This window comes from Rhipicephalus sanguineus, chromosome 5 (genome assembly GCF_013339695.2).
Source record: "Rhipicephalus sanguineus isolate Rsan-2018 chromosome 5, BIME_Rsan_1.4, whole genome shotgun sequence".
In the NCBI taxonomy this organism is placed as follows: domain Eukaryota; kingdom Metazoa; phylum Arthropoda; class Arachnida; order Ixodida; family Ixodidae; genus Rhipicephalus; species Rhipicephalus sanguineus.
The window spans coordinates 155,274,988-155,297,611 of NC_051180.1; positions in this window are offsets into that span (position 1 = coordinate 155,274,988).

The window sequence follows — 22,624 nt, forward strand, 5'->3', positions numbered from 1 at the left end:
TGCGGCTGTAGACAAATGCAACCCTCGAAAGTGCTCCGGTCATATGCGCATTTGTATGGACCGTTTTTAGATGCGAAGTATCTTAAGGCGGAGCTCAATCCGGTGGTGGTGGTGGTGGTGGTAGTGCGGCGTGACCACCCTTACTGCGCATGCGCATACCCTCTCCACACACCTCCTCTCCACTCACCTCTCCACTTTCCCTCTCCCCTCCCCCTTTCCGCTCTTCGTCTGAAACGCGGGCTAGACATGCCGAAATTCTCTCCTGCGCAACGCCGCGATGAGCTCGAGCGCATGCGCGTCCCCTCCGCTTCTCTCTCCTCTCCCACGCTGACCCCCTCTCGCCCGCCTGTCGACCGCGTTCCCGCTCGCCCTGTGAGAATTAACGGCCAGGCTAGATGGAAGATAGGACGCGCGTAGCGTCATTCTTCGCGTTCCACGACGCGAGGTCGGTAGCATGCCCAACGAACGCCAACGGAACGCGATCGTGCAAGCGCTCCGGCTTCACATCGCCTTATGGTCCCCTTTAGCGGGAGATGGTGTAATTTTCAGTAACTGATGCCATCTCTATCGTGGTCTTGTTGGCGATCAGCCGTTTCTGATATGGCGATCTGATCTTTTGTCGAGGTCAGTTGCCATTTCACGTTGCCACATTCCATTGTTGCCTTTCGTTGTTTCGACGCATGACCGTCGTTATTGCCTGTAGCAACAGAAGTGCTGCGCTGCTAAGCACGTAGGTGAAGGTAGTATAATGCCCGGCATGCAGGAAAGAAGTTGGGAGGGAGCATTCCGCAATGCGATAGAAACACAGAAAAGAAAGATCGTAGTTCAGGTACGCACACGCCAAGCTTCGCTTTGCCTCATTTTCACGATAGGGCATGCGCTGAATTTTTTCTTTTCTAGGTTCCTTTTGGTGCCTTGTAGTATTAGGCAGGGGCGTAGCCGGAAATTTTTTTCGGGGGGGGGGGGGGGCGTTCAATCATACTTTATGTATGTTCGTGTGTTCGTTTGTATGTATGTTTGTATGTGTGTATATATACGCAAGCAAAACTGAAAAATTTCGGGGGGGGGGGTTGAACCCCCCCAACCCCCCCCCCCCCCCCTTGGCTACGCCCCTGGTATTAGGTTAGGCTCGAACTATGGCACCTGCGAGAGTGTACTCCGGTGTTGCTAAAATTTTCCTTCTCGTACCGCTACCTTGCCTGAGCAGACGACGCATTAGCGGGAGCTGTAAAACTATGTCACATCAAGTGCAAGCCTCTCCGGCAATGGCGATCACCTGCAATGGGAATTTTCTCTAACATAAGTCATTTTTATTCTTTTTTTTTCGCACAGGCTGCCTACACCGAAACTGTCGGCCACGTGCCGCCGTACCGTCCAGTGACATCACTTTCCATGTCATGTCTATAACTTCGCGGCTGCGACCCAGGTAGGGTACCCATCCTCATTAAGCGGCTTCACAATGGACGGCGGCTGCAGGGCGGGCCTGCGTCGGAGTCCGGCCGCGGGTCTGAGTGCGCAGTGTGTCGCGACCGAGGGCCGCTTTGATATCACCGTCCGACGGGGGAGGGGCGGTGCTGGGATCGATCAAGGCACTCAATCATCCGAGGATGCGGCGGTATGCGGGCTCGGGCACGTCGCCGAGCGGTGCATGCCGCCAACCGTGCGCCGCCCAATGTTTGCAGCCAGTGTCGGTGGCAGCTAAAGAGAGACAAAATGGCCACAGAGAATGGGGACCGCGCTGCTGGGTTCGGGAGTCGTGGTCTTCATGCACCGCACGGCGACGCGGTCCCGTCGACAGCGCGACGTCAACGTGTTTTCGGAAACACGTAGCTTTGTACCGGTCGTTCGGCGACCACTGTGGCCGCGGGAGAGCGGATACCGAGAAGGAAAGCAAATGACCTTTATTCGAGGTCGTTGCTCAGAACTCTGACGTCACTTGTGCGCCCAGTGCGAAAAGTGGAAAGTAGGAGAGAAATTACAGGTGAGAAAAACATGTGCCGCGTTCTAATAGTGAGGTTGGCTTTACAGCAGTCATATATGGAGCGATAGGGCGTTGAACTTCTGCAGACGTTGCAAGGAGAGCGTGAAACACTACGAGGAATTTCAATGTTTAGTGAAGCATAAGAACTAAGGACAGTATGCCTGCGTTTTGAAGTTTCTTTCTTTGTTTTCAACTTCCCGCTAAGCGCGAGATCGTCCTTTCCCCCAATATCTTTCTTGAGTTTGTCGCAGGTTCATTAGTACATGTTTAAGAAAGTTTTATACCATCGCAGTGTTTAAATTATTAGGTCTCTAGGGCATGCATGCTATGGTACGTGCCCTGCGGTACATACCATACACCTAGTGCCGTAAGTACTAGGGTGCTATGAGTAGAGAGGAAGAAAAAAAAATTCAGGAGCCCTAGCCCTATCGGAAAAATGGGGGCCAGGGAAGCTTTGCGTCTGGTTGTCTTGATGAAGAGGACACACTGCTCCCAGCCTAGCCTCGCTAGCGATCGAGGTGGCTGGTCGTACCTAACTTCTTTTTCGTTTTATTATTACACGTCCCTTCAGTACAGTATTAAATACGCGACACTGGTTACACCCATGGCCCCAGGCTTGTGGGGGGGGGGGGGGTGAACTGATGTAGGCAAGTACAAAAAGAAATTGCGTTTAGTAAGTAAACGTTACATGAAGTCAATTCGAATGAGGAAAGAAATAATACCATAATAAAACGAAAAAAAGGAAGTTGAGGGATATAAGGTAAAGCAAATAAAAAGAACATATTCATAATAACACAATAACCATGTTCGGGGTTTAGGCGCAAATCCCCCCCCCCCCCCCCCCAAACGCATGGCGTCCCGCGAGAGCTCAGTGCCCAGTTTGGAGGAGCCGCCAGAAATAGAACAGCAAAACGAAAGGCAGGCGATTACCTATATACGATACCGAGACTGAGAGTTGCATCACACTGACATTCGATCAGTTGTCAGCTGTCGCTTTGCCTTCAAAGCAGTGGATTTTCGAGAGATTTTACGACGAGGTATTGAACAAGATGTGCGGAATATTTTACACTCGCGGGCTCGGGAACGGGCTGCTCAGCGCAAAAATTTGGCACGGTACACATAGAAAAGAGGTGGACCAGCGCTGGTCCTCGTCTGTTCTATGTGTACCGTGTAAACTTTTTTGCGCTGAGCAGTTTAATAATTTAATACCAACTAGCCTAATCCCACACTTTGCTTCGGGAACGGAGACTTACTTGTGCAAAAGATGATTGTAGTTGGCGAGCAGTTTAACTGCGTAGTGAACGGCTACAGCACGAAACGCAAACGGCTGTCGTACAGTGTAAGAAGTGCTGCGGGCAATATCTGCTCGGTGAAGATGGAAAACTGAAGTTCAATACTGACGACTCTTCTAGCTACAGAGTACGCGCGAATAACTGCTCGGTGCTCACATCATGGCCGATCTGTTCGAATTATTTAAGGCACCGTAGAAGGATTCGACGTAGAAAGATGAGACACCGAAAATACAACTATCCGCTGAAAAAATTGCTCAGAGACGACATCTATTCGACGTAATAGCACACTGAGATTTCATTTACCTAGTTCTCGTAAAATTTTCCGATTCTGGGTCAGTATCCCTTTAACCATCGCGAAAACGTATCTTGTAAACATTGCAAAGCTTTGGTAATGTTTTTAGAGAAAGTTTTTTTTTTTCAATAAATTGTAGACAACATGAGTACTGTTTTTCTAGAACGTTTTTGTATCTCGAGTAAGTACGCTTCTTTGTACACTATAAAGGCTTTTACAAACGTGTTGGGTTGTTCTTGGTCTAGATAAGACGGCAGCGGCTAAAATTGTGGTGGTAGTTATAAAAATTACGCTGAAAACCCTCATTAGAAACTCATATGCTTGGAAGTTAAGCGCAATGTAGACAGCTCGAATATTGTCACAGGGTCGTGACGACGACGAAGGCAGCAGTCAGCAGGTCCGAGATGAAACTCTTCATTTGGCCGAACTTGTGGCCGGGAAACTGAAAGTCACACTCGGTGAACAGAGCGTCGACCGTCGATCAACTGACAAGCGGTCAAGCGCGTCGGTTTTTATACAGGCGCTATCGAACTTTCCAACGATATCGCTGGTGGCGGCGTTATCTCTCGACAAAGCTAGAACACTCGCGTGCGGCGCGCAATCTTAACAAAACGATCTACTACAATCGCGAAGCTTCTCGAACACTGCTTCGCGGACAGCGTCGAGCGTTGATAACCGTCCTTGCTGGTCAAACCCGAATACATCAAAATAAAACAAGTAGTCGGCGTTGCAATATAGACCGAGCATCGATTCTTAGCCAATAAATGAACAACGCACGCGGGCCAATGCATACAGACGACCTTATACATATCCACCTAAGTATCCACCTAACTAGTACAATAAGAAAGTTGCCGCGCAGTTGCCGCGAGCAACTGCGCAGCGGACCGCAGCGTTATGCCAGTTATGCTGTGGCAGCAGACGACGCGCCGATAGTGGCGCAAGACGGAACTGCAGCGCCGCTAGTTCTCGCGACCGCCGTTCGGACCACCCTCCTCCGCTGGCGGAGATGCGGAGCTTTGAAACTGAGTTTGTTCTAGTAACGTTGAGCCACATAGCTGCCTAAGCATCTGCCACGAGCGATAAGGATGTTCAATGACGCACGTACAAAAAGCCGACGCCAGATAAGATTACTCGACGGCCGACGACTGTTCTCGCCGCTATCAGTGAACAGCGTGAATTGCTTGCACCTTGACGTTTCATTTTCCGGGCTGTTGTGCCAGAGCACCTGACCGAACGGGGAAGCGAACCTGCACTTCGTTGGAAGTTCACGGCATCGCGGTCAGCGTTTGCCCTGCGACCAAGGAAAGGGCCAACTCCTGCTACCTGGAAGCAGGGATCAACCCCTGCATGCTTTGTCTGCAATCTCGGAAAACGGTGTCTTCGCCCAGCCGGCCCCGTCGACTGACGCCAGTCGTTCTTCGAGGCTACCCAGCTACGGAAAGCAGCATTCCTGAGGACGATGGAAAGGCTGCTCGACACCTGGGACCAAAGAGCCACCCTGTCACAATAGACTGGGACCTTATTTAAGACCGACCTGGTCCGTTGTTAGAGAGACGCCCCAGCCGACTTGGTCGTGCTGGCAGGCTCTGTACTGCGATAACTTGCTATAACCTGCTATGACCTGCTATTCCTGCTATAAACGTTGTTAAGTTTCATAAACGTTTAGCCTCCTTGCTCTGCTCCTCAGCGATAAGTCCGACCTACGGCTACATCGGCTCGCCAGCCTCCCGGCTTTCATCGACACGAAAACCCCCATTCGTAACAGGGCACAAGTTCGCCCAATAAAGAGTTCCGTATTTCCCAGTCTTGCTGTAGCTTTCTTCACCGTCACAACCACGTGACAATATCGAGCAGAGCGTTGACTGTGCATCACTTGGCGGCGTGCCGACCATGACGGCGCAGTATTTCCGTGCTTACCGTACGGTAAACTGGCACTCCAAGAGATCCTGATATCGGGACGACGGGCACGAAGGCGGTGGCAGAGTCGAGTGCGGGAAAAGCGTCTCCGCCATCCGCGAAACTGCCACAGCGATCAAAGACACCTTTAATATGCCCGTCTTGCTGTCTATAAACAACTTGAATCGTTCCATAAATAAACAGATCAATGCGCGTACATTGGAGCACGCCCGTTGACTAAACAATGGGCTATGGACAACGTGCCGCCCGACAATATACAAGACGAATTCGTAGGCAAACAATGAAAATAATATTTAAAACATGGGAAAAGTAGGGGGGGGGGGAGGGCGAGGACATTTAGGGATGCTAGATGTCCTTCCCGTTGCGAAGTGCAGCCCAGTCTGGCATGGCAACCGATAAACATTGGACGCTCCTGAAGTGCTCACATGCGTGCATGCCGAAGGTCGTGTCGTGAGTGCACGGCGTTGACTTATAATACGCAGTTTTTTCACTCACGCGACTATCGACGAAAATCAATCATTCCTGCGCATGTTTCCATAATTCATAACGCTCGCCCACCGCTCGCGTGTATACCTTATGCGGCGCGAGAGAACGCGCACGCGGGAAGCGACCGATTTCTCGGACGTGCCAACAAATAGATGCGCTTTGCGTGCCGTTTTGTGAGCACGCAAGGAGAAGCAAGTAAGACAGATGGAGCCCGACATACTGTAAGCAGTGGGTTGAAGCGGCAAACCACGTGTCTTGAGCGCATATGCGGCATACAGCGTAGTACCTCGGCATAATCAGGGCGCAGATAGCGTGGCCGCAGAATGGAACTTGAGAAAAGAAAAAGATAATAAAAGACAGAAACGCAAGCGATTCTCACTCAAGGTTCACATTTACATCCTTTTCTTATGAACATAGGCGTGCGCACAGGGGTTGGGAGTGGGGGCCGAAGGGTGAAAGGGAGGGGGGAAACACCTAAGGGAGGGGAGGGCAAAGTCTGCCCCATATTATTACGTAGTAGGACCTGTACCATCATTGTTCAATGAGCAAGGTTTTGGCCACGCCGGTTTTTCACGATAATGGAGGCCGAAGATCACTGATGTTGCATTCCAAGAAGCGTTTACTTCCCATCTTTCCTCCCATAAAGCCGGGGACCGAAGGCAGGTCATTGTGAAAAGCATTTCATCGCCTCATATTCATTTTTTCATCCATTGCAAGCATTTTGTCTAAGGGACTCGACCAGCAGGTTGGGGCAGGGGGAATGCTGCGATGAAACATTGCCCCCCCCCCGCCCCCTCCTAATGGGGAACCCTGCTCACGCCCATGGTTGCGAAGGCGTGAGCCCAGAACAAATGTCTTTTAAGCCCGCTACGAGCATCTTTTATGTAAAGAATATTCCTAATGGGGCTTTAAATTGTCCTCACTGCCTTTTACTCAGAAATCAGTTGAACGATCAAAAATTAGTTTGTCGTGTCGCTCCACGTGTCCATTCTTTCCTTAAATTAAGGAGCGTAGGGTTTGCCCCGCCACGGTGGTCTAGTGGTTATGGCACTCGACTGCTGACCCGAAGGTCGCGAGATCGAATCCCGGCCGCGGCGGCTGCATTTTCGATGGAGGCGAAAATGTGTGAGGCCCGTGTACTTGGATTTAGGTGCACGTTAAAGAACCCCAGGTGGTCGAAATTTCCGGAGCCCTTCACTACGGCGTCTCTCATAATCATATCGTGGTTTTGGGACGTTAAACCCCAGATATTATTATAAGGAGTGTAGGGTTTCACGTGCTGAAACCACAACATGATCATGAGGCACGCCGTTGTGGGGGTCCGCGGAATAATTTTGACCACCTGGGATTCCTTAATGCCCACCTAAAGGAGTGTTGCACCACTTTGCCAAGTAATCAACGAATGACCTCAGTACCGGAGTTTACCTCATGAATACATTGCCGCAGAAATTCCTCGAATTCGTCGACAACGAGCGGAGTTAAAGGGATTTGTCGTGTGCTTTGAGAGCTTTCTCTCCTCCCTTGTACACACAAGCTCGCTTGAAGATATGGAAGGATGGCATGGGGGAAAGAAGTTACGTGAGCGCGTCATGACCTTGAGCGTGGGTGATGAAACGCGATCGCTATCTCTTGCTGTGATTCCTGTGCGCGCTAGTGCAACTACTGCGTAATGTTAGCAGGCTATGGCGCGCGGCGCCGGCACGTGGCGACACCCCGAGGCCGGAAGCGCATCTGATCCAAACGTCGCTCTAGATTTACGCTGGTTATCGGCCAATAGCATGCTATCTGTTGCGTGACACCAAACAGCAGGTGCCGGCAGCTCTGAAGAGAGCGAGCACAGGCCTGTGTATGTGTAGGTGCCTGAGACAATGGGAACTTCGCGCTCCGCTTCTAAACTCTCCTCGCCATGCACGACTGCAAGATTCGGCTGGGATGCTCACAGCGTGAGTCTGCTTTCCGCAGGGTGTGTTTTTTCACGAAGCCCGCGAGAGGTCGTTCATGACCCCTTTAAGATTAGGCACACGGCCGTTTTCTCATTTTTCCCCCATCCAAATGCGACCACCGTGGCCGGGAATCGAACCCGCATTCTATAGCAGCGCAACAAGATGGCCGCTAAGCTACCACGACGGGTGTCCGTCTTCTCAACGCCGTCTTCGTAATGTACAGACGGGTCCATTGTTAAAGGTAACACTTGCGTGCAGGGCATGTTTGGATTCCGCTCTCTTACAAAAACATAGTGGCCTAGATTTGCATAAAACTACTGGTGGTGGACAGTTCAGCCTCTTTTTGACAGACTCGTGCAGTGCATGAACAATGTTTCCCTGTCGACTTCCTGTTAGAGGGCCAGTAAAATGAAAATTGCTCAATGGAGTGTTCCCTTTAACAGTGGACACTACTGTACATATACTTATGAACACCTTTATTTATAGCGTTATCCTCGTCTTCAGGCTACCCGCTGACCTTTTGCAAAGTTTTGCAAGTGTTTACTTTTAGTCCGGGAGTAAGTCTTTAATAAGTACACGCTCATTATGTATTAATATTCGCTGCATCTCTGTGCGGTCGTTTAACATTTAAGCACGAAATGTATACGCAGCCCCAAGTTCTGCATAATGTACGTTCGGCTCATTATGGAACTCGTATTTCGATATGCGCGAATATCCTTTATGCCCGTTTCGTTCTCGTTCATGACTAACCAACCATGGTTGATTGGTCAAACTTTATTAATAGTCCTGGAAGACGCTACTAGCGCGCAGCGTTCATACAAAAAATTATAGCGATCGATAGTAATCACCCAGGTTATAAATGATTCAACAATGGAAGCTCTAATTCTAGTTCCTGCAACTCTGCTCGTTGTTTACGCTTGGCGTTTTTTTTTTTTTTTGAATAAATGTTGTAAGGTCATTAACAACACTGACAAAGAAACGATACGGAGCAACAGTCCAGGTCAGGCTAGTGTGGCTTCTACTGCATATAGGGTGGACTTCTAGGTGAACGAATATTGAAAGGTTGCCCTATTGCTACGGGAAACAAGATGTTATTTCCAGCATTCGGACCACGCGAACTGTAGTTTTAATAAACCATGGAGCGCTGTTTGCAGTCAGGTAGAACGTTAATGAGCATGATTCATTCGCTTAGGCCACACAAGGATACTGCACTATGTGAATAAGTGATACGGACATGGAAACTACATTGGGTTTAAGAAGTTCTTTTTTTTTTGTTAGTTTATGAATAAGCAGTAACAATAAGTTTAGGGTGCCAAGGACGGAAGCTGAGTGGCTGGCTATCTAGCCCATCGATTATTCCTGAGAAAATTTAGGTTCGTTTCACGACGAGTTTAATCAATCCAGTAATACGCTGTCAAGACGTATCGAAGTTATTCATAATGGTTTAGACTGCGCGCAAGCTGCCTTCCGTCTGTCGAGCCACAGAACGGTAACTGAGTTGCGCTTATGCAGAATAAGGCGCGAATGATGCTATTGCCACATGCATGGTGCAGCGGGCTGGTGAGTAAATAAGATGTAGCCTACTTCATCGGAAGAGAGAGGGTTATGTGCATCGCGGGCGCTGATACATATACATACATGCACGAACGCCCACTGAGCTTATCACTGCAGTTTCTCGGGAACCACACATCAGTCATCCTGTCGGCCTGTCACTGATACGTAAGGGCCTTAGTTAAGCTGTTAGTTCGTGGTGTGTATACATGACCCACTCGTATACATTGTGGTCGAACACATCAAGACCTTCTGCGAGACTGCACCGTCCTCTTCCTTCTTCTTTGCCCTGTCCCTACAATGTACAGTACACATCGTGATAGAATCTCCATCGGCGGTGGCGGACACAGTGGCAACATCATCTTGAGAACTCGGCAGCTGCACCTCGGCGCAGCACATTCGAACCGGCGCCTGGCAACATGCCGGATGCGCGATCGCTGCTCCATCGCATCAATCACGGACACGGATGCATACTCGAAACATTAGCACTGGCCCCCGTCTATGTGACGCGCGGCGCCGTTCCGTGGGCCAGTCATTTCGCAGCCGACGCCCCTGCGATCGTGGTGCGAACGATGCTGCTTGCCGCGCACACGTACTACGTTCAAACGGTGTGCACGCGAACAGTCGCGAACACCCCGAGGCATGACAGTTCCGCTCGGCAACCGTATCGGCAGCAGCCTCGCAGCATCTGTTCTCATGCGGGTCGGCATGGGCTGCGCCAAAGGCTGCGCGACTGCGCCACGCCGGCCTGAAAAAAAGCACGCCGCGCCGCGCAGCGTGGCCATGGCCTGGCGTGAGCTTCCGCGACCGGACGGCATCGTCATGAGCGTCGCTGCAACTATATAAATTGACAGAAAGAGAGACAGAGAAGGCAGAGCGTGAGGCCATAATTGGTTGTCGTCCGCGCGTGCAAAGTTAATCTGGAGCGCACGTCGCGAGCAGGTGACACGCGGCAATTACGCGACTAAGTCGGGGGACAAAGTGAAAACTATGATCCGTATATGCGCGTTTTAATTAGGACGCTCTTGCGCTGCCAATTAGCCGGTGAGCTGGCCTGTGATGTCCTCGGCCCGGAAAAGCGTCGCTCGCACGTCGTGTATGGGAGATCATCGCCGGCCAGGATTTAACCGATGCTGAGAAGCTTTGGCGAGTTTAGTGGATCGGGGGGAAGGACGTTCCGGTGAAAGGGCTTGAACGTAAAGGCAAATAAAATAAATGCTGCCTCCGGATCGTGCACGGTTATTGCACGTACGAATGGAAGCTGCGTGCTTGACTTTGCCCTTTTTAGTCTCTCCGCGCTATCGCATCTGACGGCTGAATAGCTGCGACCATTCAAGCGTTAACATTTTTTTCTTAATGTAGCATGGCTAAACAAGTACGTTTTACCGTTGTTTTTGAGGCCCTACCAGAGGAAAAACGGAATCATCACATCGCTGCCGAGTAATCTCGGCAGAGCATGCACTGAGTATGCACTGCAGTGCATGCGCTGCAAAACGTTAGACTACTCGGACGAATGACACAAGGCAACGATAATGGACAAGTAACCACATACTAAAAAAAAAAAAAAAAACATTCGCCAAGGACGACGCGAAGGCGAAAGCCGTCTTCTTCGTTTTCTTCTCCGTCGACTAATTGATCCTCCCCTGCCATTCTCCGACAGCTTTCTGCACCTAAAGTGATTTTGCACTGCCTCCAGTATCGGAGGCATTGCAAGCTTCCTTCACCTCATCTGGTTTTGCATTGCCTCCGTGATCGGCTCACCATTGAGCAAGCGATGATGTCATGGGATGGCGCCATGTGATGTCACGCTATGTAATGTTATGGTGATATCATAATGATTTCACGATGACGGCACAGATTTCGGTGATCTGTGATGTCACGATGACGTCATAAGGTGACGTCATCACGGTACGATGATTTTTTGCATCACTCGTGCTGACGCCGCCGACGGTGACTTTTCTCGCTTGATGAGGCATCTAAGGCTTTCGCCTTAAAAACTCAGGTTACCTCATCACGTCGGTGTAACGTCTCCCACGCACCATTGTTCCGAACACCAATGACCCAGGAAGAACGGTAACGTCACACATTTCGTAGGTACTCCGCAGGAAGTAGCCCGGTCCTTAGATCTTGTTGCAAAAAAAAAGTTGAAGTAGGAATAGCGTCAGTAGCGTACCCCAGGCCATTTTTTTGCCTAACGTGGATGGCGACTGCAGGCAGCGCAGATTATAAAGCGACAGCCCGTACCGCAGGATATGCGGTGCCGGCGGCACTGACCGTGAGCGAAAAAACCGATTAATGAAAGGATAAATAACTCACGCGGTGCCTTACGCCTTCGCCTAAGACGATTCGAAGGCGAAAGTCTTCATCTTCTCAGTCGATCGCGTTCTCTCCTCCTACTCATACCGTGTTTTTCGCGTAAAATCATACCGAAACCATACCGTGTTTTTCGTGAAAGAATGCTGGGACGGTGGCATAAGCGCCCTCATATTAACGGTAACACTTGTTTGCATAGGTGTGCACGCGAGTAGCTCCCCAAGATAACCTAATGGGGGGGGGGGGGGGGGGGCATGAAATATGTCCCATACGTTTACTCACCAGGGCCTGTTTAATTAGCGGGGCTATGGCCACGCTGGTTTTTGACAATAATGGCGGCCCAATTTTCCTGATGTTTTGTTCCAAGAACTGTTTGCTTCCCATTTTTACTGCAGAAAAGCCGGGGACCAAAGGCAGGTCATTGTCAGAAGCACGTCATTTCTTTTTTTTTTCTTTTTCATTCATTGTGCAGCTGTTCTCCTTCGGGCTGGACTAAAGGGGGAGGGGGTGCAATAAAAATCAAACCCCTAATGTGGAACCCTGCGCATGATGATGATGTTAAGGATGTTGTAGGTTTTACGGCGGATCTAGCCTTGCGAGAGTTGCGGGCAATTTCCCCGCCCAGTTTCCTCCTTTCAGATTATATTTAAGCAAGCGCGGGCAGGCTACCACGAAGTCGCGCGTATCGCGACGCAGCAATGCACATGCCGGCGGCCTATGCTCTATCCCGCATACTGTGTTGTGCCGGACCCCCGTATCACCACACCACAGCCCAACGTAAGTGTCACTCATCACCAGTCACATGCGAGGTCTGCAACGTTCAAAAACTTCAAAAGTAGCCGGGACGCTTCCTTCCTGATTGTCCAGTGGCCACGCGGAAACACGATATCATTTACACTGTCGTGTGGCGAGCCTAAGCGCACGCCTATGTTTCTGTGCTATGTTCGCTGTTTTTGACATCTGGAAATTGAGATAAGAGCATCCGGTCCCGGCTTTCCATGCAACAAAAACCGTTCTTGAGGGAAGCCCCATTTGCAGCATGGCGTGCAGGCCTGAAACTCGTGTTATGGGCTTGTGAGCTGCGAGTTTGTGTCAGCCAGCAACGCACGCTCAGGCAATAAGGGTGTCAGTAGTCACCACCTTCTTGAACGCACCACGAAAAGGAAAAAAAAAAAATCACGAGCCACTCCAATTTGTGAAGGCGGACGACCAGCGAAGCTGTGTAGCACACGGCAGAGAGGTGACACATAATTTTGATGAAAGGTTAAAAAAGGCACAGCATTTTTTACAATTTCGCCTATGGTACTTTTAAACACTTCCACCTCCATTTGCGTGGGCCAGAATTGCAGCGAGCAGGATTTTTTATTTTTTATATTTTTTAGACATTTGTACATTTTTTATGCATTTATTTACCTATATAATTGTTGATATATATTGTTGATATTTGCTTATTTAGTATTTGCTTTTGTTTGTTTATTTTTAGTGTACCATTGCTGAGTAGTGAGGTTTGCCCAATTTCTCTGGCATGTACCTGCTAAGGGTTTTCTGTTGAGGTTGTCAAGTTAGAAATCGTCTAGTAATATACAGCTTGGCTCTAAAAATAAAGTAGCATGACTTTTTTATGATTAGGACTGTAGCAAATCATTCCAAGGTATTGCTCTGATGCGCGCAGCAACGCTTACTGTCGGCGGCTAGTTGCAAGTTATGTTGGAAGCTCGCTCCGGTACGCAGCAGCGAGCTCATTGTATATGCGCAAAGGGAGGGGACACTCGTACGGTTTGAAATGCGTTACGCCAGAACATCTCATACTTTCTTTGTTTTCTGCTTATGTAGTCAGGTATCACTGCGAAGAAGTTGATGCTGTCACTAACCAAGTATCGTTTCTAACTAAAGAGAGAGAGAAACGTTTTAATGAGGAAAGCTGGAGATGTTAGCCTGGCTTTTCGCCTGACATGCTACTCCAGGTGCTGGGTGCTGATTACGATGCACACACACACACACACACACACACACACACACACACACACACACACACACACACACACACACACACACACACACACACACACACACACACACACACACACACACACACACACACACACACACACACACACACACACTCACACACACACACACACACACACACACACACACACACACACACACACACACACACACACACACACACACACACACACACACACACACAAGTGTGACACTCTATACGTCTATCTGTAAGCTCGCGTTAGTCTATAGCGTCTGTTACTGTTCGCTACCAGTGATGTCACGCATTATGTTGCCCGCATTAGGGCTAGGTGGAACCGCAGCTTTCTGTTTCACCAACCTGGACTGAGAGCGCTTCAAAAACACAAAAAAAGAAAGAACGGTTATCCCGACTTTAATATCCACTGTGCAAAAAAAAGGCCACAAGCAACGTCAAGATGTCAAGTCGCGTAGTCAAATATTCATCGCTGATTATTTTGCAGTGAACATAACACACAGAGGAATGATTCACAAAATTTTTTTTCGTTCAGTCTTCTTGTTCTCGTATCTCTCCCCTCCCCCCCCCCCCCCCCCACACACACACAGAGTGTCATTTTGCATGCAAAAGAATGCAAACCTGGACTAGTTGGCTTAAAGCAGCACTGAAGACGGAAGCAGACAATAGGAGAGAGCGCTGACCTGAATGGTTAGTTCAGTGCCTTGACCTGTGGTCATCTTTGTCTTGTGCTTCCGTCTTTCGCTTTGCCTTAAACTTGATCATCATGCACACCTGAGAACACCTACTCTGGCACACTGCTTTCATACAAACACGTGCCCACTCTTTCTCTCCCTAATGAAGAAAATCCGTGGATTCGTGACCGCATAAGTTCGGTCAAGACTTCCCTGTCATCCTGTAAAGGGGCACGCTATGAACAGCAGTAAACCATAACTTTATGCACGCTATAAGCGCACCGCCAGGTAGTTTCATCTGTAATAATAGACGGTAGGCGTTCAGACGTGGACACAAGAGAGAAGTGAGGACAACACAAGCGAAAGAGGCAGGGAAGTTCCGTGTTTGCGCGCGTACCGTCTGTTATCATGAATCCCTTTTAACTAGCTCAGCTTCCTGACGTTCCATTTTCATCTACCTGCCTATCACTTACGCTGTAAAACTAACCTAACAGACCCGATGAAATGGGGGGGGGGGGATGTAAATATATATAAAGAAGACTATGTACTGGTACATTTAGCAATACTATACACATTGAGCCCCCCCCCCCCCTTTCACCTCCTCCCCGTATTCGTTGGACCGGTGAAATCGATACCAATGCGTGCGAAAATCGCTAGAGTGCATAGTTCTTCGCTGAATGCATACCTGGCAAAGACTGCTAGCCAGGGTAATACTTCTTGTATTACGTTACGTGAGAATACTATCTAGCGCGCGCAGTTGACAGCTGTTCTTGCATATGCCAAGATGGCTTCACTTTTAGGCTTGCTTGTTCTGCATGGGAAGTTCTCATTGACAGCTTCAGAATAAATGGCCACTTCGCAGGAGCAGGAGCGTTGCAGGCTGCCAGCGCGCGATAGGGTCCGCCATAACTCTTTGCGCAAGAGATATTAATTTGTGGGTGATCCGGAATAGCTCGTCGCGCAATACACAACCTAAGTTTGACTTTAAACAATACACGGGGTTCAAGGAACGTACGTGTATATGTACGAGCACATGCGAAACTGCATCACTTGATGGGCAGCCTTGGACCATTGCTAACGATTAACGGCTTGAGCTAGTAATCACCTCACCTGCTATATTATTTGGCCAATACTCATCACTGCTGCGTTCTGCTTCCGAACACAATGAAAAAAGAATGCCAGCGTTTTTTTTTGTGTGTGTGTGGGAAATACCCATGCAAACACGCGAGGGCCTTACCAGACGCGGCCTTCTGCTCACGGCGGCGCCTCGGGTTTCCGCTTTCGTCCCTATATGAAACTTCCGCGGGGGTTTCATGACCAGCAGAAAAGTACTGAACGCCTGCAAGAAGGCAGCGCGCGGACTAATTAATCGACAACTCGAAGGACGTATGGGTACTGCCGAATGTGGCAGATAAGTTCCGCGGAATCCCGCATGTTGACAGAACTGTTCCCAAAGGAAAAAGTGCCATCCATCTGTTTGTGGAACAAGGTTGCAAGAAAATCTATACGGATTTCTCAGAAAAAAATCTTTCTTAGTTAACGAGAAATTTGTCCTAGTCCGGGGATCGAACCCGGGACCAACGTCTATCCGGTGTGGTCCCTCCGCTAATTTGCACTTCCCCGATGGCACTACTCTGGCGAATGCGCGGTCACGGTAATGCCCTCGACAGTACACAGGGTATGCGAAGGGTGTGAGACTTCGCTAGAAGTAATAATTAGGACATAAGGTGAATGGGAATTAGGAGTAATTAAAGATGAATGGCATGTGATTTAAAATTCAAGAAGGTGAATCAGATGGGGATTAACACCTCGACGACAATGATTCAGTATTTAGGACCAGTGGTGATTTCTCGTCGAGCGAAGCAGAACAAGTGATAGGAAGTAACAATGCAATATACTGAGCACGTCAAAGTAACTTAATGAGTGCCACATGAGAGCTTAAGCTTTCGCATGTGCCCTCTTCGAGTGCTCTTTTGAGAAGATGACGTTTATAGCGGCTAACCCTCTTTGAAAGTTTTGGAATACTTTTTGTTGTCGTGAGAAAAAAAAAGAGAATATGTCTGCAGTTCCTCAAGTTGTACGTGGCCTTTTGAAGACATCCCTAGCCCTAGTCGAGGGCCCCAGTGGCCTTGGCCGCCCGTTCAACCTGGTCGATCAACGCTTGCTGAGCAGCCATGTCTGAGCTGGACAGTCGCGCCTCCCACTGCTCCAACGTGTGTGTTGGTACCGTGCCTGTGTGTGTCAGGTGTGGCGGGTGTAGCTGTATCAAACGCCCCACATGCTGGTGGGGAAGGGGGGGGGGGGGAGGGTATGTTTTATTATTACTTTAGGGTAATCGCTTAATGGTCGCTGTAGTAGACCGCGATTGGTTCCGCGACTCTTTTGAGCGAGACGAATTTGTTCCTTTCGTAGAGCATTGTATTCACGTTGTCCTTCTGGTGTCTTTAATTTCTGTGGTCTACCCATGGAGGTCATAGAATGAGCTGAATTAATTGCTAGACGGGTCTTCTTTTTATATTTGAAGGCGGGAAACGCACGCTGGGAAAAGGAGGAGCCGTTGACGTAATTGGAGGCCCTCGCGTGAAGTGCAAAGCAGCTGGAACCTAATATTTACCGGGAACGCGTGGAAGGGTGTTCCCATTGTTCGCAGGCGCCTTATCGTCCAGCATGCGGTTTTGATGCTTGTTTTGTGGTTTTCTTTGTTGAAACAAACACTGCGCTCTAAGCTGTATGCCTGATTGCAAAGAAAAATATGACATTTGCCTGCAATTGTTGGAGGGCCCCTAGAACACTCAGAGGTCGAAATTTAGTTGTGGCGTTGCAGTTGTGCACGAGCCTACAGCGAACACGTTCGTCGCCTCGTCTGTCACCTATCCGAGTGTCCTTCCTCAGCATCCGAGGTGAAAACGCAAGGAACGCGCACTATCGGCTAGCAGAGGAGCACGCGAGCGCGAGCGTCTGTCGGTGGTTTAGGGCCTGGCGTTTCGTTTTTGTTCCAGGGAGACGAAACCGTCCCGGGTTAGAGGATAAAACAGTTTTGTTGTAGGGTCTCGTTCTTGAACAAATCATACGTTGGCGCCGGAATTTCTTTTTAGGGGCGAAGCTCCTTAAGGCGGCACCCGTTCGTCCCTCGTAGTCGTAGTAGTGCGTAACCAGTCGTAACGCTAGTATGAGATCTTGACCTCCAAGGTGGTGCCGGTGGGAGATTTTTCCTGTGCGTTGTTGAACAATAAAAAAATCGCAGCGTGCGCGTTAACTAAAAGCCGAATTCTTCTGTCTCTCATTCCCCATTAGCAGCAATTGGCATGTTCCAGTAGGAAACGTTAGTAGAAGTAGAAGTGTAAGTGTTAGGTAAAAGCCGACTTCCTCTGTCTCTCATTCCCATTAGCAGCCATTGTTTACCTCCAAGGTAGTGCCTGGTGAGATTTCTCCTGTGCGTGATTAAACAATAAAAATTTTGTTCAAAACGCCGTTGATTGATGAAATAAACCAACGAAAGACGCCAGATGTTTCTAAAGCAAAACGAAAAGACGCCAGCTGCTTAACGAAAGACGCCAGATGTTTTCTAAAGCAATGGTTTTCCTAAACAATGAAAATTCACAGCGTATATGTAAAATTAAAGTGAGCTGCAAGTCGTCATAACTCGTCGAACCTTTAGTATAAACGCGCCCGATCTCACGTCGGTGATGATGTACTGGGCAGAATTCACGGAAGATTCACGGTTTACCGGTGAACCTCCGCAGCTTCGCCCACTCATCATCATTCACTCCGTGGATATGCTGTGATTTTTTTAGGGGCGAAGCTCCTTATAGCGGCACCCGTTCGTCCCTCGTAGCGTAGTATGTAACCAGTCTTACGCTTTGACCTGCAAGGTGGTGCCGGTGGGAGATTTTTCCTGTGCGTTGTTGAACAATAAAAAATTCGCAGCGTTAGCTAAAAGCCGACTTCTTCTGTCTCTCATTCCCATTAGCAGCCATTCTTTACCTCCAAGGTAGTGCCTGGGGAGATTTCTCCTGTGCGTGATTAAACAATAAAAATTTTGGTCAAAACGCCGTTGATTGATGAAATAAACCAACAAAAGACGCCAGATGTTTTGTAAAAGCAAAACGAAAGAACGCCAGATGTTTCTAAAGCAAAACGAAAAGACGCCAGCTGCTTAACGAAAGACGCCAGATGTTTTCTAAGCAATGGTTTTCTAAACAATGAAAATTCACAGCGTACATGTAAAATTAAAGTGCGCTGCAAGTCGTCATAACTCATCGAACCTTTAGTATAAACGCGCCCGATCTCACGTCGGTGATGATGTACTGGGCAGAATTCACGGAAGATTCACGGTTTACCGATGAACCTCCGCAGCTTCGCCCACTCATCATCATTCACTCCGTGGATATGCTGTGATTTTTGCAATAAAGGTTGTTCCCATAAAGGTTTTGCGCTGCAGTGTGCCAGAATTAGTCTGCCTATCTGTCTGTGTTTGTACCTGTCTGTGCGTGCGTGTGTGTGTGTTTTTGTCTGTGTCCGTGCGTGTGTGTCTCTAACTGTGTCTGTCTTTGTGTCTGTCCGTCCGTGTTTCTGTCCGTCTGTGTTTGTGTGTGGATATGACTGTGCGCCTGTCTGTATGTGTGTGCGTGTGTGTCTTTTTTTTTTTTGCTCTTCAGGCACTTGGTGCATGTAGCACTGCTTTATAAATTTCCATGTTTTGGTTTTATTTATTAAGAGAACTGTTTGGTCAAATAAAATTATTTGTTATTGATCAGTTAACCGAGATTGACCAGTCGTACGACTTTTATAATGACTTGACTTTGCATTCTGAACAGCAATCTTGGCCCCATACCCGACGCCATCCCACGTAGTTGCAAAATTGCAGCAGAAAAGTGATGCCTGGGATATATTCTGTTAACCTAATACATTCCAGAGGTTAAATTTAGTTTATGCATTAGTTTCACGTGGTTGTGGCGTTGAAGAAGAAGGCAGTCAAGCTGTTAAGGACGACACTCTTTACTGGGCGAATCTATGCGCACAGTAAAGAGTTTCAATAGAAACTGCATGTGTATTCAAGTTGCTTATGTGTATGTCTATGCAAGGTGAAACTTGTGGCGCACAAAATAGGCACGGACAAAGAAAGTGACGACTGGACGAAGCGCATCGTCCAGTCGTCACTTTCTTTGTCCGTGTCTATTTTGTGCGCCACAAGTTTCCCCATGTATCACCACCAACAAGCCCATTCTTATGTCCTTTCAATGTCTATTCAAGTTCCCCTGCCTTATATTCCAAACACTAATGGCATTACGACAGGCCTGTGTACACACCAGGGTAGCACAAAGTTGCCCAATCTGAGCATCAATGAGAACGTCCGAGAGCCGAACTCCGTTCCCCGAAGCGAAGGGGCATTTCGTTCAAAAGTGCGTGGTTGTGTGGATTCGCTACATGCGAGGTTGCGTAGTAACCTGTACGATGATACATATTTATGCGCGAGATCGCGCATCAGTTTCCACTGAAAACAGAGGGAACGCGTACGTTCGCTGCACGGTGAGTCGTGGCGTAACCGCACGCTAAGTACCACGCGCTGAGACATCTCCGTATGTATACCCATATAACGTTTCGCAACGCCGAATCCCGTTGCCGTGCGGCGCGCCTTCGTGTCATCACTACTGACGACCACGATTCGGTGTGTTCCGAGAAACAAATTGACGATCAAAACACAACGACATGTATCGATGACGGTAACGAGGTACAAGAATAGGCCGTCTACATTACGACACCGGCTCCCGAGGCACATCCGAGAGGGGCGGCTTCGGCGACGAGCGCGCAGTGACGACGAAGTTTCTTCGCATTAGCGGAGCCGGCCAACTTCGAAGCTCGTGATTAGGCCCGAGTGCGCATCAATATTATTGACGTTCGGGGGTCTCCGGTCATCCGCAGGTGCATGCTTAATGGAGGGGCAATGCTTTCGACAGCGCCGCGTACGTGTGTAACCGATTGAGGGAAGAACCGCGAAGTGCGTTAAGCGCGCCGCCAAACAATAATAAAGGCAAGAAAAAAAGACCAAAGAAACCCTGGGGTGTTCTCGTAGTGGTGGGGTGTAAGCAGAGGACCCAGGACGTGCAGGCCCGTGCAACTGATCAATCACCTACCGTACAACAGGAGGCACAGCGCGGGGGCTTAGGGTCCTGCGCGCGCTTCGCGCGAAATGCCTGCGTCAGGAAGAAAACAAAGCGAAAAAAAAAAAACCTGAAACGGAGGAATCGCTCCCGATTTTGGCGGTCCCTGTTACACTGCTTCGGGGGCTGCGTTCGGATTAAGACGGAGCAGAGCCGCGCGCGGCGAGAACGACGTTTACGTTGTTTCCCCGGTTAACGCGATCGTCTTACTTTGCGCGTGATAAAGTAGCCACGCTCTCGGGGCATTATTACCTCGTTCGTCACGGATTCGACCCCTCCCCCCCCCTCCTTCAAGTAAGTCCTGTAGGAAATGTGCAACCGCAGCCACCGATAAAATTGAGTAAAGAAACGAGCGACCAAAAAAAAAAAAAAGAAATATAGAGATAGAGATAGAGAAGCAACGTTATATATATTCGACAGACCGCTCAGCTCCCGCGAAACGCTTCACCGCAGGGAGCCCCGGTCTTCGAGGCCGACCCTCACTTTCACACCCCTAAATGCTACCTGCGTTGAACTTCGCGACACTGGTGACGTAGTACCGGCTTTTTTTTTCTCTCTTTTCCGGTTCGTCCCTTTTCCCTCCGTCGTCTTCTTTACTCTGTCTTTTATTTTTATGTCGCAGTTTTCACCGTCTCACTCTACGCGTCGCAATGGTGTCACTTTGGCAAAAAGCGGCTCTTCACGCCATCACGCGGGCGTGGTCGGTCGGTTGGCGCTGAGGAGGTAGTGCGAAGCAAGGCAGGTTTACTGCGGAGGCAGTCGTCGTCGCAAAACCGGCCTGTTGTTGTCAGAGAAAAACGACAGCTCTTTGGCTTCCATTCGAGCGCCTGGATGTCAGCTGCAACGCCCACTCCTCGCACCTTAGGCGCCGGAAGAAGCTCGCAGTGCGCCCCCCCCCCACGCCCACTTTTTACCAGTCGTCCTTTCAATCTACATTTACTCCTCTTTTGTTCCTTCTTTAAACACTTTCTCCTTTTTCATTCCTTCAAGAAGAAGAAAAGCCAGTCTTCGCTTTCGCCGTTTTCGTCCTCGATTTGAGAAGTGAGCAATTCACAAGATTCGAGAAAGCCCCCTCCATTCTCTGGATGTCTAAACTCCGAAAATGGCCACTGGTTTGCGAAATCGTCGAGTTGTGCTTGCGACGGCCGTTTTCGACGCCGTCAGGCAGTGAGAATAGGTAAAAGATAAAAAAAAATGATAAGATCGATACATATGGTCGTCATGCCACGTGGCGCAAATCAAAGCCGCCCAAGAGATTTCATTACTTGATATATTACTGTAAGGGCCGTGTAAGATATGAGAATAATGTCGTTGCATGTTCGGGCATAAAAAGAAAGAGAAACGAGAAAGAAACCTGCAGAATACAATGGAAATGAGAAACAAGAAACATAATCTACAACGAAGAAATGATCATTGCCCGCCTTAATAACTTAGAAGCTAAGCTGCTAAGGTCGATGGCAAACGTTCGACTCAGGCCATGGAGACATCATTTTATGGGGTCGAAATGTAAAAACGCCCGTGTACTTTCCCAACTCAAACGTCCCCTATGTCGTTCCAAAAATTCGATATACCTCCTTACTGAGCCCGTATGTTTGCCGTATATATGCGTAATAATCTTACGGGAACATTTCGAATTATTGGAATGGAATACGGAACGCTTCAGTGTAGAGTTGGAAAACCCCGGGTGGTAAAAATGCCCCGCCACTCATCCGTTTTAAGCTCGTATTCTCATTGTGATCATGGCACGTAAAACCTCCAAAATTATTTCAATGAATATATAAGAGAACGGAAATGTGGGCAAGTTGTTTTGCATTCATTATAAAAACAGCGCAGCAACACGAGGACAGAATGAAAGAAACAACGGGTCAGCGCCCGTCCCGTTGTTTCTTTCATTCTGTCCTGGCGTTGCTGCGCTGTTTTTATAATCAATGAATATTGCCGAACAGCTGCGTAATTATTGAGAGAAACACGTGACGTTGCTCTGGTTCCCCGGACAAAATTGGCACTTCGAG